The following is a 19,378-nucleotide window of genomic DNA, read 5'->3' on the forward strand; positions in this document are numbered from 1 at the left end:
CATCCATATATACAGTGGGGAGAACAAGTATTTGATAACCTGCAAAATCAGCAGTGTTTCCTACTTACAAAGCATGTAGAGGTCTGTAATTTTTTATCATAGGTACCCTTCAACTGTGAGAGACGGAATCTAAAACAAAAATCCAGAAAATCACATTGTATGATTTTTAAGTAATTCATTTGCATTTTATTGCATGACATAAGTATAGAAGAGATTTAGCTCGTCTGGTAGGCTTGTGTCACTGGGCAGCTCGTGGCTGTGCTTCCCTTTGTAGTCTGTAATAGTTTGCAAGCCCTGCCACATAAGACGAGCGTCATAGCCAGTGTAGTATAATATTCAGCGAGTGTAACGTGTTCGTAAATTTATCAGGTACATCAGCTATTTGCACTCTGGCACACTCAGACGAGAGTGCTCTGAAATCAGAGTAGATAGCCAGAGTGAATTTATGAATGCAAGAGATATGCTAACTGAATAACAGTCGTTCAAGTTCAGCATAGCTAGCTAACTCACCCACTCCTCCAATGACATGACATCCTCCCAGCTAACGTTAGGCTCTGTGTTTTTAGCTAGCAAAATAAATAGTTACACTGTTATGACCGACTTGTGATCAATGCCCTTGCTAGTTAGTTGCATTTGTACATTTTTGTCAAAAAATTATGAGTCATTGAAACTAAAACAGTGCATCCCAAATGGGAGGAGGCAGCAAACAATGTACCAGGCCAGCTGTGATTTAACGTCTTGGGTAGGGGGCAGTATTTTCACATCCGGATGAAAAGCGTGCCCAAAGTAAACTTCCTGTTACTCAGGCCCAGAAGCTAGGATATGCTTATAATAGATAGAAAGCACTCTAAAGTTTCTAAAACGGTTTAAATAATTTTGGTAATACAACCAACGCAAAATAACAGTTGTTTTGATGTTATTTCCAATGGTAAGAGTTCATGAAGTGTAGACTTGATGGAGCAGATGGACACACACCCTCCTAAACAAAAATATAATTTCTCTGGTATGCACAACCTACATGGCACCCCTACAAACAATAACCTCAAGTCAAAACCGTTACAATGTACTAACATTATTGCTTGTTTTTATTTGCTATTTCTGTCTCCCTGCAGAAAATATATACATACTACGTTACCCACCGGCTGGCCAATCCTAACCAAAGCCAATGAAGACAAGAATCACAGACTAATGCCAACTAAACTGTAAATTATATCATCTAACTCAACTGTACTGTGATTTTATCCATCTGACCAACCTTCCATGCTATTTACCATAATCTGAATATAAAGACTCAGGTCGGCTATATTAGCATATTGGAAGACGTTTACATACACTTACAGTGCCTTGCGAAAGTATTCGGCCCCCTTGAACTTTGCAACCTTTTGCCACATTTCAGGCTTCAAACATAAAGATATAAAACTGTATTTTTTTGTGAAGAATCAACAACAAGTGGGACACAATCATGAAGTGGAACGACATTTATTGGATATTTCAAACTTTTTTAACAAATCAAAAACTGAAAAATTGGGCGTGCAAAATTATTATTGTTTTCAATTAACTGGTGTGCCTTGTTAAAAGTTAATTTGTGGAATTTCTTTCCTTCTTAATGCGTTTCAGCCAATCAGTTGTGTTGTGACAAGGAAGGTGTGGTATACAGAAGATAGCCCTATTTGGTAAAAGACCAAGTCCATATTATGGCAAGAACAGCTCAAATAAGTAAAGAGAAATGACAGTCAGTCAATATGGAAAATTAAAGTTTCTTCAAGTACAGTCGCAAAAACCATCGAGTGCTATGATGAAACTGGCTCTCATGAAGACCGTCACCGGAAAGGAAGACCCAGAATCAGGCCTTCATGGTCGAATTGCTGCAAAGAAACCACTACTAAAGGACAACAACAATAATAAGAAGAGTCTTGCTTGGGTCAAGAAACACGAGCAATGGACTATACCGGTGGAAATCTGTCCTTTGGTCTGATGAGTCCAAATGTGAGATTTTGGGCTCCAACCACGGTGTCGTGGTGAGATGCAGAGTAGGTGAACGGATGATCTCTGCATGTGTGATTCTTACCGTGAAGCATGGAGGAGGTGTGATGGTATGAAGGTGCTTTGCTGGTGACACTGTTAGTGATTTATTTAGAATTCAAGGCACACTTAAGCAGCATGGCTACCACAGCATTCTGCAGTGATACGCCATCCACCTGGTTTGGGCTTAGTGGGACAATCATTTGTTTTTCAACAGGGCAATGACCAAACACACCTCCAGGCTGTGTAAGGGCTATTTGACCAAGAAGGAGTGTGATGGAGTGCTGCATCAGATGACCTGGCTTCCACAATCACCCGACCTCAACCCAATTGAGATGGTTTGAGATGAGTTGGACCACAGAGTGAAGGAAAAGCAGAAAACTGCTAAGAAAATGTGGGAACTCCTTCAAGACTGTTGGAAAAGCATTCCATGTGAAGCTGGTTGAGAGAATGCCAAGAGTGTGCAAAGCTGTCATCAAGGCAAAGTGTCTCTACTTTCAAGAATGTAAAATTTGTTTAACACTTTTGGTTTCTACATGATTTCATATGTCTTATTTCATTGTTTTGATGTCTTCACTAATATTCTACAATGTTGAAAATAGTAAAAATTAAGAAAAACCTTTGAATGAGTCAGTGTGTCCAAACCTTTGACTGGTACAGTACATCACTCGCCGCTGGTATCACCAGCACCATCCAATCTCTGTCAGATAAGTACTGGTGACACACCTTGGCACAGGAAACTTGGGACCACGGTCAGAAACAATATCCTCCGGAAAGCCATGTACCGGAAAACCAGCTGGAATAGTGCAGTATGTGAACTCATGTTCCATATGTACCCAATCCAAATCTCCCCGGCACTCTCCAGCAGGGAATGTACTTCCCCTTACGTACCTCAGCGGCCATGGTCACATCTGTCCATAGACTTTGTAACTGATCTCCCCCTTTCTGATGGGTTTACCACTAATATGGTTGTTATCGACAAATTCATCTCTTTGGTCTACTTACCACTCTCCAGGTCGCTGAGGCACTATTCCAGCTGGTTTTCCGGTACCTGGCTTTCCGGAGGATATTGTTTCTGACCGTGGTCCAAAGTTTACGTTGCAGATCAGGAAAGCCTTTATGGAAAAGCTGGGGTCACGGTCAGCCTCTGGTAGAAAATGACAAGATTATGTTTTAATACGGTTTATGCATTGGATAACTTTGATGAGTACTCTCTCGTATGACTGAGTTGTGCCGCTGGGGCTTGGTGCTAGCAATTGATTTATGATGGCTTGGTGATAAAACCTACAGCCTGCATTCCATAGAATCAGTTGGTGTTTGTGACCCGAGATAGATAGAGCCTGGCGGAGTAAAACAACACCCGGTGCACATAACTCACAAGAAGAACCCAAGATAAGTAGCTTGTGATGCCCCGAGCTGCCGGGGAGGGGTGGAATCAGCCATGACTAAGCATTTTTTTGTGTTAGCTATATAAGACCCATGATTCCCCTGTAAGGTTGGGCTCTTAACGATCACTGATGGGTGGTCATTGACCAGCTCCATTATTGCAATTCGTAATCAATAATAAAGATTGTTTGAAAAAAATAAGTCTCTCACTGTATAAAGAATTTTGCACAACAAGCCTCACATCTAGGTACCGGCCTCAGTCCAACGGGCAGGTGGAGAGGACCAACCAGGAGTTGGGGATGTTACTAATGAGTCACTGCTATGACCGGCAGGGGGAGTGGGCCCGGTTCCTTCCCTTGGCAGAATACACCCAGAACTCACTTCGACACTCCTCCACCGGGCTGACTCCCTTCCATTGTGTTCTGAGATATCATCCGGCTCCGTGGACTACGAGACAGACCGATGCCCCTGCAGTGAATCCAAGATGGCGTAGCAGTAGGACGTATTGTCGTGTTGTCGTGTTGTGTCCCTTGTATATTTCGTTTGTTTTCGTTTTTTTTTCTTCACATATCTTTAAAACTTTTTGCTGAACCTCAACTTCTTCTAAATACTCTCCTGCAACCCGCCTCACCCAACGTAGCTATTTTTCCTAAAGTATTTATATTTACTTCGGACCTTGGAACCCCTCAACTGAAGCTAGCCAACGAACTACCAGCTTCAGCAAAACATTGCTAGCGGTCTTCAGCTAACCGGTCATCAGCTAACCTTTAGCTCGGAAAGCTCTCGCCAGTTCGAACAACGCGACTCTAACCAGAGCATAACGGACCTATTTATTATTTTATTTTATTTTTCATCCCCGGATTCCCATCGCAAACGGAACATTTTGAGCTCCTGGGCTACAATATCCAGACCCACGACCGGTCCATCGATGTCACTGCATGAAGAGGAATAAACAGATACCCCCATCGCGACGTCCCCAAAGGCTAACTCTCTAGCCCTTGCTATCTCCTTGCTTGCAAATTCGGCCTGCTAACTGCTAGCTTGTTTAGCCCGGTCCGCTAACTGCTACCGTGTTTAGCACCGTCTACTAACTGTTAGCTTGTTAGCACAGGCCTGCTAACCGTCTGAATCGCCGCGTCCCAAACACTCACTGAACCCATATTTACTTTCTATCCCTTTTCGATTTTTAATTTGTTTATACCTTCCGGTAACCTGCCTCACCCAATGTGATACGGAACCGCTATTATCTTTACATTTTTAGAACACACTCAAGAACCTCCAGAAGCTAACCAGCTAACTGGCTACAAGCTATTTGGTCATTGTTAGTTTTCTAACCTGGATAACACTCGCCAGTCCAGCTTCCCTGCCCCATCCACCGCTGCCCCTTGGACACTGATCACTTGGCTACATAGCTGATGCATGCTGGACTGTCCATTAATCACGGTAATCCATTCTGCTTGTTTATGTTTTATCTGTCGGCCCCAGCCGCACTTAGGCTCTGTGTGTAGTTAATCCGACCCTCTCTGCCTAATCAATCGCCATTCTACCTGCTGTTGTTGTGCTAGCTGATTAGCTGTTGTCTCACCTACTGTTTTAGCTAGCTCTCCCAATTCAACACCTGTGATTACTGTATGCCTCGCTGTATGTCTTTCTCAAATGTCAATATGCCTTGTATACTGTTGTGCAGGTTAGTTATCATTGTTTTAGTTTACAATGGAGCCCCTAGTTCCACTCTTTATACCCCTGTTACCTCCTTTGTCCCACCCCCCACACATGCGGTGACCTCACCCATTACAACCAGCATGTCCAGAGATACAACCTCTCTCATCATCACCCAGTGCCTGGGCTTACCTCCGCTGTACCCGCACCCCACCATACCCCTGTTTGCGCATTATGCCCTGAATATATTCTACCATGCCCAGAAACCTGCTCCTCTTATTCTCTGTCCCCAACGCCCTAGGCGACCAGTTTTGATAGCCTTCAGCCGCACCCTCATACTACTCCTTCTCTGTTCCGCGGGTGATGTGGAGGTAAACCCAGGCCCTGCATGTCCCCAGGCACCCTCATTTGTTGACTTCTGTGATCGAAAAAGCCTTGGTTTCATGCATGTCAACATCAGAAGCCTCCTCCCTAAGTTTGTCTTACTCACTGCTCTAGCACACTCTGCTAACCCTGATGTCCTTGCCGTGTCTGAATCCTGGCTCAGGAAGGCCACCAAAAATTCTGAGATTTCCATACCCAACTATAACATCTTCCGTCAAGATAGAACTGCCAAAGGAGGAGGAGTTGCAGTCTACTGCAGAGAGAGCCTGCAAAGTAATGTCATACTTTCCAGGTCCATACCCAAACAGTTCGAACTACTAATTTTGAAAATTACTCTCTCCAGAAATAAGTCTCTCACTGTTGCCGCCTGCTACCGACCCCCCTCAGCTCCCAGCTGTGCCCTGGACACCATTTGTGAATTGATCGCCCCCCATCTAGCTTCAGAGTTTGTTCTGTTAGGTGACCTAAACTGGGATATGCTTAACACCCCGGCAGTCCTACAATCTAAGCTAGATGCCCTCAATCTCACTCAAATCATCAAGGAACCCACCAGGTACAACCCTAACTCTGTAAACAAGGGCACCCTCATTGACGTCATCCTGACCAACTGGCCCTCCAAATACACCTCCGCTGTCTTCAACCAGGATCTCAGCGATCACTGCCTCATTGCCTGTATCCGCTATGGAGCCGCAGTCAAACGACCACCCCTCATCACTGTCAAACGCTCCCTAAAACACTTCTGTGAGCAGGCCTTTCTAATCGACCTGGCCCGGGTATCCTGGAAGGACATTGACCTCATCCCGTCAGTTGAGGATGCCTGGTCTTTCTTTAAAAGTAACTTCCTCACCATTTTAGATAAGCATGCTCCGTTCAAAAAATGCAGAACTAAGAACAGATATAGCCCCTGGTTCACTCCAGACCTGACTGCCCTCGACCAGCACAAAAACATCCTGTGGCGGACTGCACTAACATCGAACAGTCCCCGCGATATGCAACTGTTCAGGGAAGTCAGGAACCAATACACACAGTCAGTCAGGAAAGCTAAAGCCAACTTCTTCAGGCAGAAGTTTGCATCTTGTAGCTCCAACTCCAAAAAGTTCTGGGACACTGTGAAGTCCATGGAGAACAAGAGCACCTCCTCCCAGCTGCCCACTGCACTGAGGCTAGGTAACACGGTCACCACCGATAAATCCATGATTATCGAAAACTTCAACAAGCATTTCTCAACGGCTGGCCATGCCTTCCGCCTGGCTACTCCAACCTCGTCCAACAGCCCCCCCCCCCCCGCAGCTACTCGCCCAAGCCTCTCCAGGTTCTCCTTTACCCAAATCCAGATAGCAGATGTTCTGAAAGAGCTGCAAAACCTGGACCCGTACAAATCAGCTGGGCTTGACAATCTGGACCCTCTATTCCTGAAACTATCCGCCGCCATTGTCGCAACCCCTATTACCAGCCTGTTCAACCTCTCTTTCATATCGTCTGAGATCCCCAAGGATTGGAAAGCTGCCGCAGTCATCCCCCTCTTCAAAGGGGGCGACACCCTGGACCCAAACTGTTACAGACCAATATCCATCCTGCCCTGCCTATCTAAGGTCTTCGAAAGCCAAGTCAACAAACAGATCACTGACCATCTTGAATCCCACCGTACCTTCTCCGCTGTGCAATCTGGTTTCCGAGCCGGTCACGGGTGTACCTCAGCCACGCTCAAGGTACTAAACGATATCATAACCGCCATCGATAAAAGACAGTACTGTGCAGCCGTCTTCATAGACCTTGCCAAGGCTTTCGACTCTGTCAATCACCGTATTCTTATCGGCAGACTCAGTAGCCTCGGTTTTTCGGATGACTGCCTTGCCTGGTTCACCAATTACTTTGCAGACAGAGTTCAGTGTGTCAAATCGGAGTGCATGCTGTCCGGTCCTCTGGCAGTCTCTATGGGGGTGCCACAGGGTTCAATTCTCGGGCCGACTCTTTTCTCTGTATATATCAATGATGTTTATCATGCTGCGGGCGATTCCCTGATCCACCTCTACGCAGACGACACCATTCTATATACTTCCGGCCCGTCCTTGGACACTGTGCTATCTAACCTCCAAACGAGCTTCAATGCCATACAGCACTCCTTCCGTGGCCTCCAACTGCTCTTAAACGCTAGTAAAACCAAATGCATGCTTTTCAACCGTTCGCTTCCTGCACCCGCACGCCTGACCAGCATCACCACCCTGGATGGTTCCGACCTTGAATATGTGGACATCTATAAGTACCTAGGTGTCTGGCTAGACTCTAAACTCTCCTTCCAGACCCATATCAAACATCTCCAATCGAAAATCAAATCAAGAGTCGGCTTTCTATTCCGCAACAAAGCCTCCTTCACTCACGCCGCCAAACTTACCCTAGTAAAACTGACTATCCTACCGATCCTCGACTTCGGCGATGTCATCTACAAAATTGCTTCCAACACTCTACTCAGCAAACTGGATGCAGTTTATCACAGTGCCATCCGTTTTTGTCACTAAAGCACCTTATACCACCCACCACTGCGACTTGTATGCTCTAGTCGGCTGGCCCTCGCTACATATTCGTCGCCAGACCCACTGGCTCCAGGTCATCTACAAGTCCATGCTAGGTAAAGCTCCGCCTTATCTCAGTTCACTGGTTACGATGGCAACACCCATCCGTAGCACGCGCTCCAGCAGGTGTATCTCACTGATCATCCCTAAAGCCAACACCTCATTTGGCCGCCTTTCGTTCCAGTTCTCTGCTGCCTGTGATTGGAACGAATTGCAAAAATCGCTGAAGTTGGAGACTTTTATCTCCCTCACCAACTTCAAACATCTGCTATCTGAGCAGCTAACCGATCGCTGCAGCTGTACATAGTCTATTGGTAAATAGCCCACCCATTTTCACCTACCTCATCCCCATACTGTTTTTATTTATTTATTTTTCTGCTCTTTTGCACACCAATATCTCTATCTCTACCTTTACATAACCATCTGATCATTTATCACTCCAGTGTTAATCTGCATAATTGTAATTATTTGCCTACCTTCTCATGCCTTTTGCACACAATGTATATATAGACTCCCCTTTTTTCTACTGTGTTATTGACTTGTTAATTGTTTACTCCATGTGTAACTCTGTGTTGTCTGTTCACACTGCTATGCCTTATCTTGGCCAGGTCGCAGTTGCAAATGAGAACTTGTTCTCAACTAGCCTACCTGGTTAAATAAAGGTGAAATAAAAAAAAATAAAAAAATAAAAGTGGACAAATGGTTCCGGCGTGCAGAGGAGGTGTGGAATGCCACCCACGTGAGGCTCCAGCGTACCATGCACCGTCAGAAGGATCAGGCGGACAACTGGCAGGCATCGTCGGGCGGCATCAGTGTGGGGGATACTGTAACGCCTACCCCTGCTCTCACCCTCCGGTGCTTGACGTCGTCGGTCTACTAACCACCGGCCCTGGCAACTATATTACGGTCACCTGTTCGCCATTATTACGCACACCTGGTCATCATTTTCTCCTTGATTATGCCTTTATTTAGCCCTCAGTTGTCATCTGTCATTAGGTAGTATTGTTTCCTCTCATGTTCAGTACACTTCTCATTTGTGTTAATTTGTTTCATTTCATTATTAAACTTGTCTTCTGCACCTGCTTCCTGACTCCCAAGCGTGTACGTTACAACCATTATATACAGTGCATGATACAGTACATGAATCCTGTTTGCAATAAGGCACTAAAGTAAAAGTACAAAAAATATGGCAAAGAAATTTACTTTTTGTCTTGAATACAAAGTGTTATGTTTGTACAAATCTATCACATCATTAAGTACCACTCTTCCTATTTTCAAGCATGGTGGAGGGTGCATCATGTTATGCTTGTTATCGGCAAGGGCTAGGAATCTTTTTATGATAAAATTCAACGGAATAGAGACAAGCACAGGCAAAATCTTAGAGGAAAACCTGGTTCAGTCTGCTTTTCAACAGACTAATATCACCTTTCAGCAGGACAATAACCTAAAACACAAGGTCAAATATACAATGGAGTTGCTTACCATGATGATATTGAATGTTCCTGAGTGGCCTAGTTACAGTTTTAATTTAAATCACCTTGAAAATCTTTGGCAAGAAAATCTATGGCCATTGAAAATGGCTGTCTAGCAATGATCAACAACCAATTTGACAGAGCTTGAATAATTAAAAAAATAATAACGTGCAAATATTGTGCAATCCAGGTGTGTTAAGCTTTTAGAGACTTACCCTGAAACATTCATAGCTGTAATCACTGCCTAAGGTGATTCTAACATGCATTTACTCAGGAGTGTGAACACCTATGTAAATGAGACATAAATATTTTTAAATGTCATTAAGTTAGCAAAAAATAAATAAACAAATGTTCACATTGTTATTATGCGATATTCTGTGTAGATGGGTACGAAAATATATATATTTAATCCATTTTGAATTCAGGCTGTAAAACAACAAAATGAGGATTAAGTCAATGGGTTTGAATACTTTCTGAAGGCACTACACATATGTACAACAGCTAACAATATCTATACCACAATGCAGTTGGGCATTCTATATTATAGGCATTCTATATTATACTACAACGTTACTCAAACTGAATATGGATGTTGTGTTGACTGAATGTTCCAGGCAGGTTCCATAATGTTCTTCAGCTGGTGAACCTCTTCTTGTGTTGTGTAATGGCAGCTGGTTTAGCAAACGTTGGCGCTGTGTCGATGTTGACAGGGATTTTGGGTTTGGGGCTCCTTGTAGACAACTTCTGGTCCTTTCTGCACTCTACAGCCAGGTGGACAAGCCTCTCCTACACTTTATTCACCACCCACTGCTTCAACCTCTTACAGAAGATTTGTTTGTACTGCAGGTCTCCTCGAAAGACATGAAGGTTGATCATGAGGATGTGCAACCATACAATAAATTATGTTCATCTGTAAACAACAAAGAGCACAGTAGACTGGTATGTGTTTTGTTACACTCAGTCAATAATGGAGCATTGAGATGGGCTGTTAGCAAAAATGTGAAAAGTTTGAGGGGACTTGACTTGTAGACAGCCTAGTTGAGCAGTGTGGTGTATGAGCCCTTACAGTTGTACTATTGAGCAGACAAGAACAGCCAACAATGGAGTGAATAGGCTAGAAGAGTATACTAACAGCCCCTCTTCGCATGCCAAAGAATTGACTACAAGTGTGTGAAAAGTTTGAGGAGCACTTGTCTGCATAGAGTTGAGTGTATTGGGGATTTTGTTTTCTCAGGAGAGTATTGTGCTTTTGTAAATACTTTTGGCTTTCCTAGCTTATTTCAAAGTCAGATCATGTTTAGCTTGAGCTTATTCCCAGGCTGAAAGCTTTCATCCAATGGGTCAACGGGTTCTGTACTACTTATGCTGGTGTCTAGGTCATTGGGGCGGCAGGGTGGTTAGAGCGTTGGACTAGTAACCGCAAGGTTTCATGTTCAAAACCCCGAGCTGACAAGGTACAAATCTTTCGTTCTGCCCCTGAACAGGCAGTTAACCCCCTAGGCTGTCATTGAAAATAAGAATTTGTTCTTAACTGACTTGCCAAGTAAAATAAAAATATATATATATATATTTTTTGTCATCAGCAGCAGGCTTAGTCTGTAGGCAGTGAACATTTACACATACTACTTTCCCTCCATCAATACACACTCAATACAAACAACATTCTATGTCCACCCACCCCCCTATGTCAATAGATCATGCATACTAACCTTCACACACAATAGTCACCCGCACCATCCCCTCCTTAATAATACCTAATTTCCTCCAATTTAGACTTCAAGCCTTGCATGAGTAATCAACTAAGCCTCCATAAGTTGTAGCCTACTTGTAAACACACCAACTATGACATCAAGACAAGCACTGACCATCTATATGCCTGGCTCCAGTATATTTATTTGCTCATCATGGAATCATGGAAAGATTTAGTAGATTTTAGTAAGATTTTACAACAGAAGGTGACTTACTAGTTCCTGGTGCTGAGCTTGATGTTGATGCCTCTACAGATGTTGATGGGATCAGACTCTAAATAGAACACAGTCACGTTAGCTTCTGTGGTAGTTAGTTAGCTAGCGTAACCTAATGAAGCTAATGGTAGCTTGCAAAGTTACAAATCACATTGCCAGATAGCAGCTGCCTAATTACATCGGAATGCTTTGGAATGTCTAGCTAGCGTATTAGGAAAGCTAGCTAGATAGATTTTGGTTTAGATAAATGCATTTATTTTGCTAGCTAGCTAGGTAGCGTTAGCTGAGTTACCTCTGCTTGACTTATTTTTTTTTACTGTGGTGTTGTTGATTGGATAGGATTGGATAGCTGCCTCTTTTTGAATTGAAGGGGAAAATCGATAGAATGACATGACTTGTTTGACGACATGGCAACCCCATCACATGAGACTTTAAATCTGTTTCGAAATCTTCTGGCTGTAGGTGCTGGCTACAAACACAGACATTTAGAGATTTCTCACACGTCCACGGGGCTATCCTCCACATCCTGAAATTACTATGAATTCTGGAAAATGTGGTTTGCTAACAGCCAGGCAATGTACTGTAGCTGGCCCGTTTCTACCAGTGAGATGCAGAAACGCTCGTATTCGGGTGTGGTGAGGAAATGCTACATTTTTTTTACACATATGACATGTTAATAACGTATTAATGGACATATATAGTGACATAGAGCAGTGGTGAAATTTCCCTTTAAGGTGATAGAAGTTCAGTTTCCACTAGTTTTAGATCTCAATGACAGCAGATTAAGATTTTGAGTCCTGAGGAGAAGCCCTGGGTCTACTGAATCAAAGCAGGCAGAAAATGCAAATGTGTGTCCTGAGGCAAACTTCCTGTCCAGGTTTTCTTGGTACAGATCTAGGATTAGCTTCCTTCTCTTCAGTCCCAACTTAAACCATAAGTGGGGAAAATTCAAACTGACCAAAGATCAGTGACTAGGGGCAACTTCATCCTACTCCCTAGGTAAAACTAGAAAGAGCGAGGTGGACTTCATAAAATAAGTTGGATCCTACGGGTTACCTGGGTTTCCCTTTGCTTGTAATATGTCTATCAGCCTCAAGGCGAGCTTTCATCATGAGACGCTTGGTTATCTTCAGTAGCCTATTAGCCAAATTTCTTTATTAAAAGTTTAAGTAGCATTTATGGACAATAGTATGTAATCAATTTAGTTTCTTTGTAGCCTTTAGTAATTGGGTAATGCTTTATTATACAGCCCACTCTTAAATTAGTTATCACTTATGATATGCTTGGAAAGTGGAGATAACTGGAGACACTGTGCCATTTTGGAAACACTGTCACGCTTGCAAGCTAGAAGTTAGTTAGCAATCGCTTCTAAACTATTTTGCTAGGTACAGTAGTGCTACTGTGTCATTAATAACCTGTCTCCAAAATGTTTATTAATAACTGGTGTCTACAGTTGTGTTTACATTTGACCAGTGTGATGCGTATCCACTATCTATGCATATTGTATAGTAATTACAATTTGGTAATTGCATTAGAATCTATATGATGAAGTATTACTTTATGTTATATGGTCAATCATGTTAAAGTAAACAGTGGCACTCATGACATCCATGATCTGAGATGTTACTGAATTCCAGATTAACCGAAGGACAGTTGGCTGTCAATCATTGTTTGTTTCATTGTGAAATTCCAGCAGTTTATAACCTTGCTTCATTCTCTCTCCCCTCTCCTTGTCTGCCTCCGAGGCATGTATTGCAACAGCACTGTTATTCTAGAAACAAAAGCCTCCTCCTTTTGAAATCTTTTGTTTCAAGCAGCATGACTCCTGTGTTCCACCGATTGTTTGTTGTTTCCATTTTCTTCGCTCACTTCAGAGGGATTTCCCTCCTCTCTCTGTGATGCAGACCTCCTTCTCCTAGACCTGGATTCAAACCCTATGAAAAATAATTTAAAATACTTTAGCTGCGCATGATTGAGCTTGTCTGGCACAGTGGAACAATAGAAGTGCAACCTCATCTGGCACTCCAGGTAGGCAAGAACACACAACAAATATATATATTTGAAAGATTTTGCATAGTATTTGAACCCAGGTCAGCCTTCTCCCCAGCAACGCCACTAAGACTCAATAAGAGCCGCAACCAAGGACAAAGACAGTTATTTCTGTAGGACACACATGCCTCTTTGAGCGTCTTCCACAAAGACAGTCATGTTCACTAGTAAATAGGAAGTCCTTCGTTCTGTCAGTTGTACTGTGCCAGTTTGTAAAGAAGGTTTGGTAACACTTTCCTTAAAGCAGACATGTATCATGCTGTATTACTTGTCATAAGCATGGATGAGCCATTGTAATGTATTAGTATAAGGCTTATAATCAGTGATGGACAAAGCTTTTTGGGGGCCCTGTGCAGGATTTGATTTGTGGGGCCATCTCTCTCTCTCTCTCTGTTGAATGTTTGTTTTGTTAATATTGAAGGATAGGTCTTGTTATACAGTCCCTGTTGCATATACGCATTATTGAATAGGTGACATGGGATGCTTTAACTAATCTGTGTTAAATTATTTTGATAATTTATGGAATATGTTTCCCTGCAATTTAGATCAACGACGTGTAGATAGCTATAAGAATATATAATTCATTGCTGGATGAAAAAAGGAAGATTTAACTTTCGATTAGGCCTCTTTTTTTTTTACTGCTTCCTATCCTACCATGAAAACGTAGCTAAACTTTCTCAAAGTAGTGGTTAACAAACAATGGTCATTCACCCTGGAAATGCTTTGAAGAGCCAGAGCAAAATTTACATTGCACAAAGCTTTACTCACCATGAGTATATACAGTGCCTTGCAAAAGTATTCGGCCCCCTTGAACTTTGCGACCTTTTGCCACATTTCAGGCTTCAAACATAAAGATATAAAACTGTATTTTTTTGTGAAGAATCAACAACAAGTGGGACACAATCATGAAGTGGAACGACATTTATTGGATATTTCAAACTTTTTTAACAAATCAAAAACGGAAAAATTGGGCGTGCAAAATTATTCAGCCCCCTTAAGTTAATACTTTGTAGCGCCACCTTTTGCTGCGATTACAGCTGTAAGTCCCTTGGGGTATGTCTCTATCAGTTTTGAACATCGAGAGACTGACATTTTTTCCCATTCCTCCTTGCAAAACAGCTCGAGCTCAGTGAGGTTGGATAGAGAGCATTTGTGAACAGCAGTTTTCAGTTCTTTCCACAGATTCTCGATTGGATTCAGGTCTGGACTTTGACTTGGCCATTCTAACACCTGGATATGTTTATTTTTGAACCATTCCATTGTAGATTTTGCTTTGTGTTTTGGATCATTGTCTTGTTGGAAGACAAATCTCCGTCCCAGTCTCAGGTCTTTTGCAGACTCCATCAGGTTTTCTTCCAGAATGGTCCTGTATTTGGCTCCATCCATCTTCCCATCAATTTTAACCATCTTCCCTGTCCCTGCTGAAGAAAAGCAGGCCCAAACCATGATGCTGCCACCACCATGTTTGACAGTGGGGATGGTGTGTTCAGCTGTGTTGCTTTTACGCCAAACATACGTTTAGCATTGTTGCCAAAAAGTTCAATTTTGGTTTCATCTGACCAGAGCACCTTCTTCCACATGTTTGGTGTGTCTCCCAGGTGGCTTGTGGCAAACTTTAAACAACACTTTTTATGGATATCTTTAAGAAATGGCTTTCTTCTTGCCACTCTTCCATAAAGGCCAGATTTGTACGATATACGACTGATTGTTGTCCTATGGACAGAGTCTCCCACCTCAGCTGTAGATCTCTGCAGTTCATCCAGAGTGATCATGGGCCTCTTGGCTGCATCTCTGATCAGTCTTCTCCTTATATGAGCTGAAAGTTTAGAGGGACGGCCAGGTCTTGGTAGATTTGCAGTGGTCTGATACTCCTTCCATTTCAATATTATCGCTTGCGCAGTGCTTCTTGGGATGTTTAAAGCTTGGGAAATCTTTTTGTATCCAAATCCGGCTTTAAACTTCTTCACAACAGTATCTCGGACCTGCCTGGTGTGTTCCTTGTTCTTCATGATGCTCTCTGCGCTTTTAACGGACCTCTGAGACTATCACAGTGCAGGTGCATTTATACGGAGACTTGATTACACACAGGTGGATTGTATTTATCATCATTAGTCATTTAGGTCAACATTGGATCATTCAGAGATCCTCACTGAACTTCTGGAGAGAGTTTGCTGCACTGAAAGTAAAGGGGCTGAATAATTTTGCACGCCCAATTTTTCAGTTTTTGATTTGTTAAAAAAGTTTGATATATCCAATAAATGTCGTTCCACTTCATGATTGTGTCCCACTTGTTGTTGATTCTTCACAAAAAATACAGTTTTATATCTTTATGTTTGAAGCCTGAAATGTGGCAAAAGGTCGCAAAGTTCATGGGGGCCGAATACTTTCGCAAGGCACTGTATGAACAACTGTCCATCCAATAATTGAAGGTTGTATCCTCCATCTTCTTACAGAATTTGAAATGTTTTCATAGATTAAGCATGGCCCCTGTATTATAGTTTGTAAAGAATTTCCCTTTTAAAACGAAATAAATCTAATGTCTGTATTCTTTCCTCCCCAAACCTTAATCTAATGGGTGTGTGCCCTCGCCAAGTGTCTAAAAGCCAATTACACATGCTGAATTATGTTGGAAAACTGACCTTTTAATGGTTATCTTTCTAATTATATCACATAGAGGTCAAACCTGTAGCAAATGACATATTCCTTTACTCACAAAGTGACCTCTGAGTCAGGATTAGTGAGATACATGAGTCAAACTAAGTGCTGTTTCTGAGATTGATTTAGAAAAATTACATACCCACGTAACGTAATTATTTTCATGAGATGGCCAGAAAAATGAACTAGTAATGTTGCATAGTTTTATAAACTTCTGGAACTCACCTTTCTTTTAAAAATAGTTAGAAATTGCTGAGGTGTACTCACTTTTGAAGACACAAGCTCAAGAACATACCCTGTACCAAATACCCTAGTTTCAGACTCCTAATAATTCCTACACCTCTGAAGATTCTATCCACTTCATGCCAATAGGAAGAACTTCGTTGTTTCTCCATCGACAGACGGATAAGGCGAACAATGGGGTGTTAACACTCGGTGCAGACTAGAGATCCTGACTGCCAATGTGCCCAGCATGAGACATGCCATTAAGTTATCCTGACACTCACAGCTAACCATTGTTATCATTGTCTTCACTCTGTTATTTAGGTTGGTATTGTGGAATAACTACAACGTTGTTGATCCATCCTCAGTTTTCTCATATCACAGCCATTAAATTCTATAACTGTTTTAAAGTCACCATTGCCCTCATTGTGAACTCCCTGAGGGGTTTCCTTCCTGTCCGTGAACTAAGTTAGGAAGGACACCTGTACCTTTTTAGTGACTGGGTGTATTGATACACCATCCAAAATGTAATTAATAACTTCACCATGGTCAAAGGGATATTCAATGTCTACTTTTTAATGTTTTACCCATCAACAATAGGTGCACTTATTTGCAAGATGTTGGAAAAACCTCCCTGGTCTTTGTGGTTGAATCTGTGTTTGAAATGTACTGCTCGACTGAGGGACCTTACAAATAATTGTATGTGTGGGGTACAGAGATGAGTTTGTCATTCAAAAAGAATGTTATTAAACACTATTATTGCACACAGTGAGTCCATGCAATTTATGTGACTTGTTAATTAAGTTAAAAAAAATTATCCTGAGCTTATTTAGGCGTGCCATAACAAAGAGGCTTATTTATTGACTAAAGAAATTTCAGCTTTTCATTTTCAATTAATTTGTAAAAATGTATAAAAACATAATTCCACTTTGACATTATGGGGTATTGTGTGTAGGCCAGTGACCCAAAAATCTTAATTAAATTCAGGCTGTAACACAACGAAATGTGAAAAAAGTCAAGGGGTGTGAATACTTTCTGAAGGCACTGTTTTATTGTTGGGTGTAAAGTTACAGGATAGATAAGACAGTGACAGAAGTGTATGTGGTAAGTGAAAGTGTGTATGTGTGTGAGTGGCGTCAGTATGCATGTTTGTGTGTGTTGGGGTGTCAGTGTATTGTAAGTACAGTATGTGTGAGTGTGAGTCCTGAGTGTGTGAATGGAGTCAGTACAAGATAGTTGGTGCAAAAAAAGGGTCAATGTAGGTAGTCTGGGTAGCCATTTGATTAATAATTTAGCAGTCTTGTTTAGTAGTCTCATGGCTTGGGGATAGAAGCTGCTCAGGGTCCAGTTTATTCTAGACTTGGTGCGCTGGTACCGCTTGCCATGCAGTAGCAGAGAGAACCGTTTATGGCTTGGGTGGCTGGAGTTTTTTTGGGCCTTCCTCTGACACCTCCTGGTAAAGTGGCCCTGGATGGCAGGGAGCTCTGCCCCAGTGATGTACTGGGCCATACACACTACCTTCTGTGCCTTGCAGTTGCCGTACCAAGCTGTGATGCAGCCAGTCAAGCTGATTTCAATGGTGCAGCTGTCGAACTTTGAGGATCTGAGGGCCCATGGCAAATCTTTTCAGCCTCCTGACGGAAAAGAGGTGCTGTCGTGCCCTCTTCACAACTGTGATGGTATGCTTGAACTATGCCAATTTCTTAGTAATGTGGGTGCAGAGGACCTTTGCAGGTGATTGTCTGTGGTCTATTGCACAATCAGATGTTCTGGATAGGGCTGCGGTGGACGTGGATGGTTGCTCTGGTTTTTGTTCTGAAGGAGCCTTTTCTCCCCATAAGCACGCTTGGCCTTTTATCCGGTCTGCTGACACAATCAGGTCCTCAAACTCAGGGGAGAGGCATGGTGGGGAGGTTATGAAAAATGCATCAGTATCCTCTGGGTCTGTCTCCACATCAGACATCATGTCTTCAGTTGCCTTCGCAAGTTGCTGCATCACCTCAGCAGATTTCTTTTGACCGACTGACCACATCCTGTGAAATTACAGGAGATAATATGTCATTCTGCTGTCTTGAACCAAAAAAAAGCTAAAGATGCAGACACACTGAAATCAAAAGCTGTGGAACAAGTCTCAACATTTCAAAATTCGGTACTGCGTTTAAAATGTATGGATTGGTTTACATGTATAAACTAACCTGTCTCTGGCAAGACCGCCTTCACTTTTTGATGCCCCGTTCTTTCTTGTCTGGGGTGTCCGACGGCTTATTCCACTCTTTCAGTCCAATGCAGATTTGCAGCTGAATCTGAGGAGTCAATTGGTGTATTATCAATGGTTATATGCATCAAAACCCTTGAGAAAATTTTACAATGTGGAATGTTTGTAATGACTGTTAGTCAGTCCATGTCTTTAGGAAATTACTCACCTTCAAAATCTGCCATCTCAGCTGACTAACCATCAGATCCAGTACACAGGCGTTATGCGGATTGTTCTTCCAGAGACATGACAAAGAAAAAACATGACATTTAGATTTTTTTCAACCTTTATTTAATTAGGCAAGTCAGTTAAGAACACATTCTTATTTAGAATGACAGCCTATGAACAGTGGGTTAACTGCCTTGTTCAGGAGCAGAACAACCTTGTCAGCTCGGGGATTCGACCCACAAACCTTTCAGTTACTGGCCCAATGCTTTAATCACTAGGCCACCTGCTGCCCCACCAGATTATGCTATTCGGATCCCTATTTCATGTAACATATTTGAGAATGTGAAGATAACTATCACACAACTTACGGATAGCTCATTCCATCTTTCTCAACAAACAACCTTCGCCCGTTTTGGTGCAGGCGCTGGAGGAGTACTGTAGCTGCTGCGGATGCTGTTGTTTTTGGAATAGTTGAGCTACTTGTGCCATCAGCCTTTCGTTCATGTCAGCTACCATGTTGTAGTCTGGCATCTGATTCAGCCTGGACATGAGTTGTTGGAAAACCATGCTATC

General features: G+C 42.5%; 1 long non-coding RNA gene across 1 annotated transcript; it reads right to left on the reverse strand.

Annotated features, from left to right (window-relative positions):
• Positions 1–17,963: 17,963 nt before the first annotated feature.
• Positions 17,964–18,980, reverse strand: LOC110529117. The gene is made up of 3 exons (XR_002474329.2): positions 18,807–18,980; positions 18,579–18,686; positions 17,964–18,416 (listed from the first exon to the last, which is right to left on the reverse strand). It is a non-coding gene; the product is annotated as an uncharacterized LOC110529117 (long non-coding RNA).
• Between the last annotated feature and the right edge of the window lie 398 nt (positions 18,981–19,378).

The sequence above is a fragment of the Oncorhynchus mykiss genome, chromosome 8 (genome assembly GCF_013265735.2).
Source record: "Oncorhynchus mykiss isolate Arlee chromosome 8, USDA_OmykA_1.1, whole genome shotgun sequence".
NCBI lineage: Eukaryota > Metazoa > Chordata > Actinopteri > Salmoniformes > Salmonidae > Oncorhynchus > Oncorhynchus mykiss.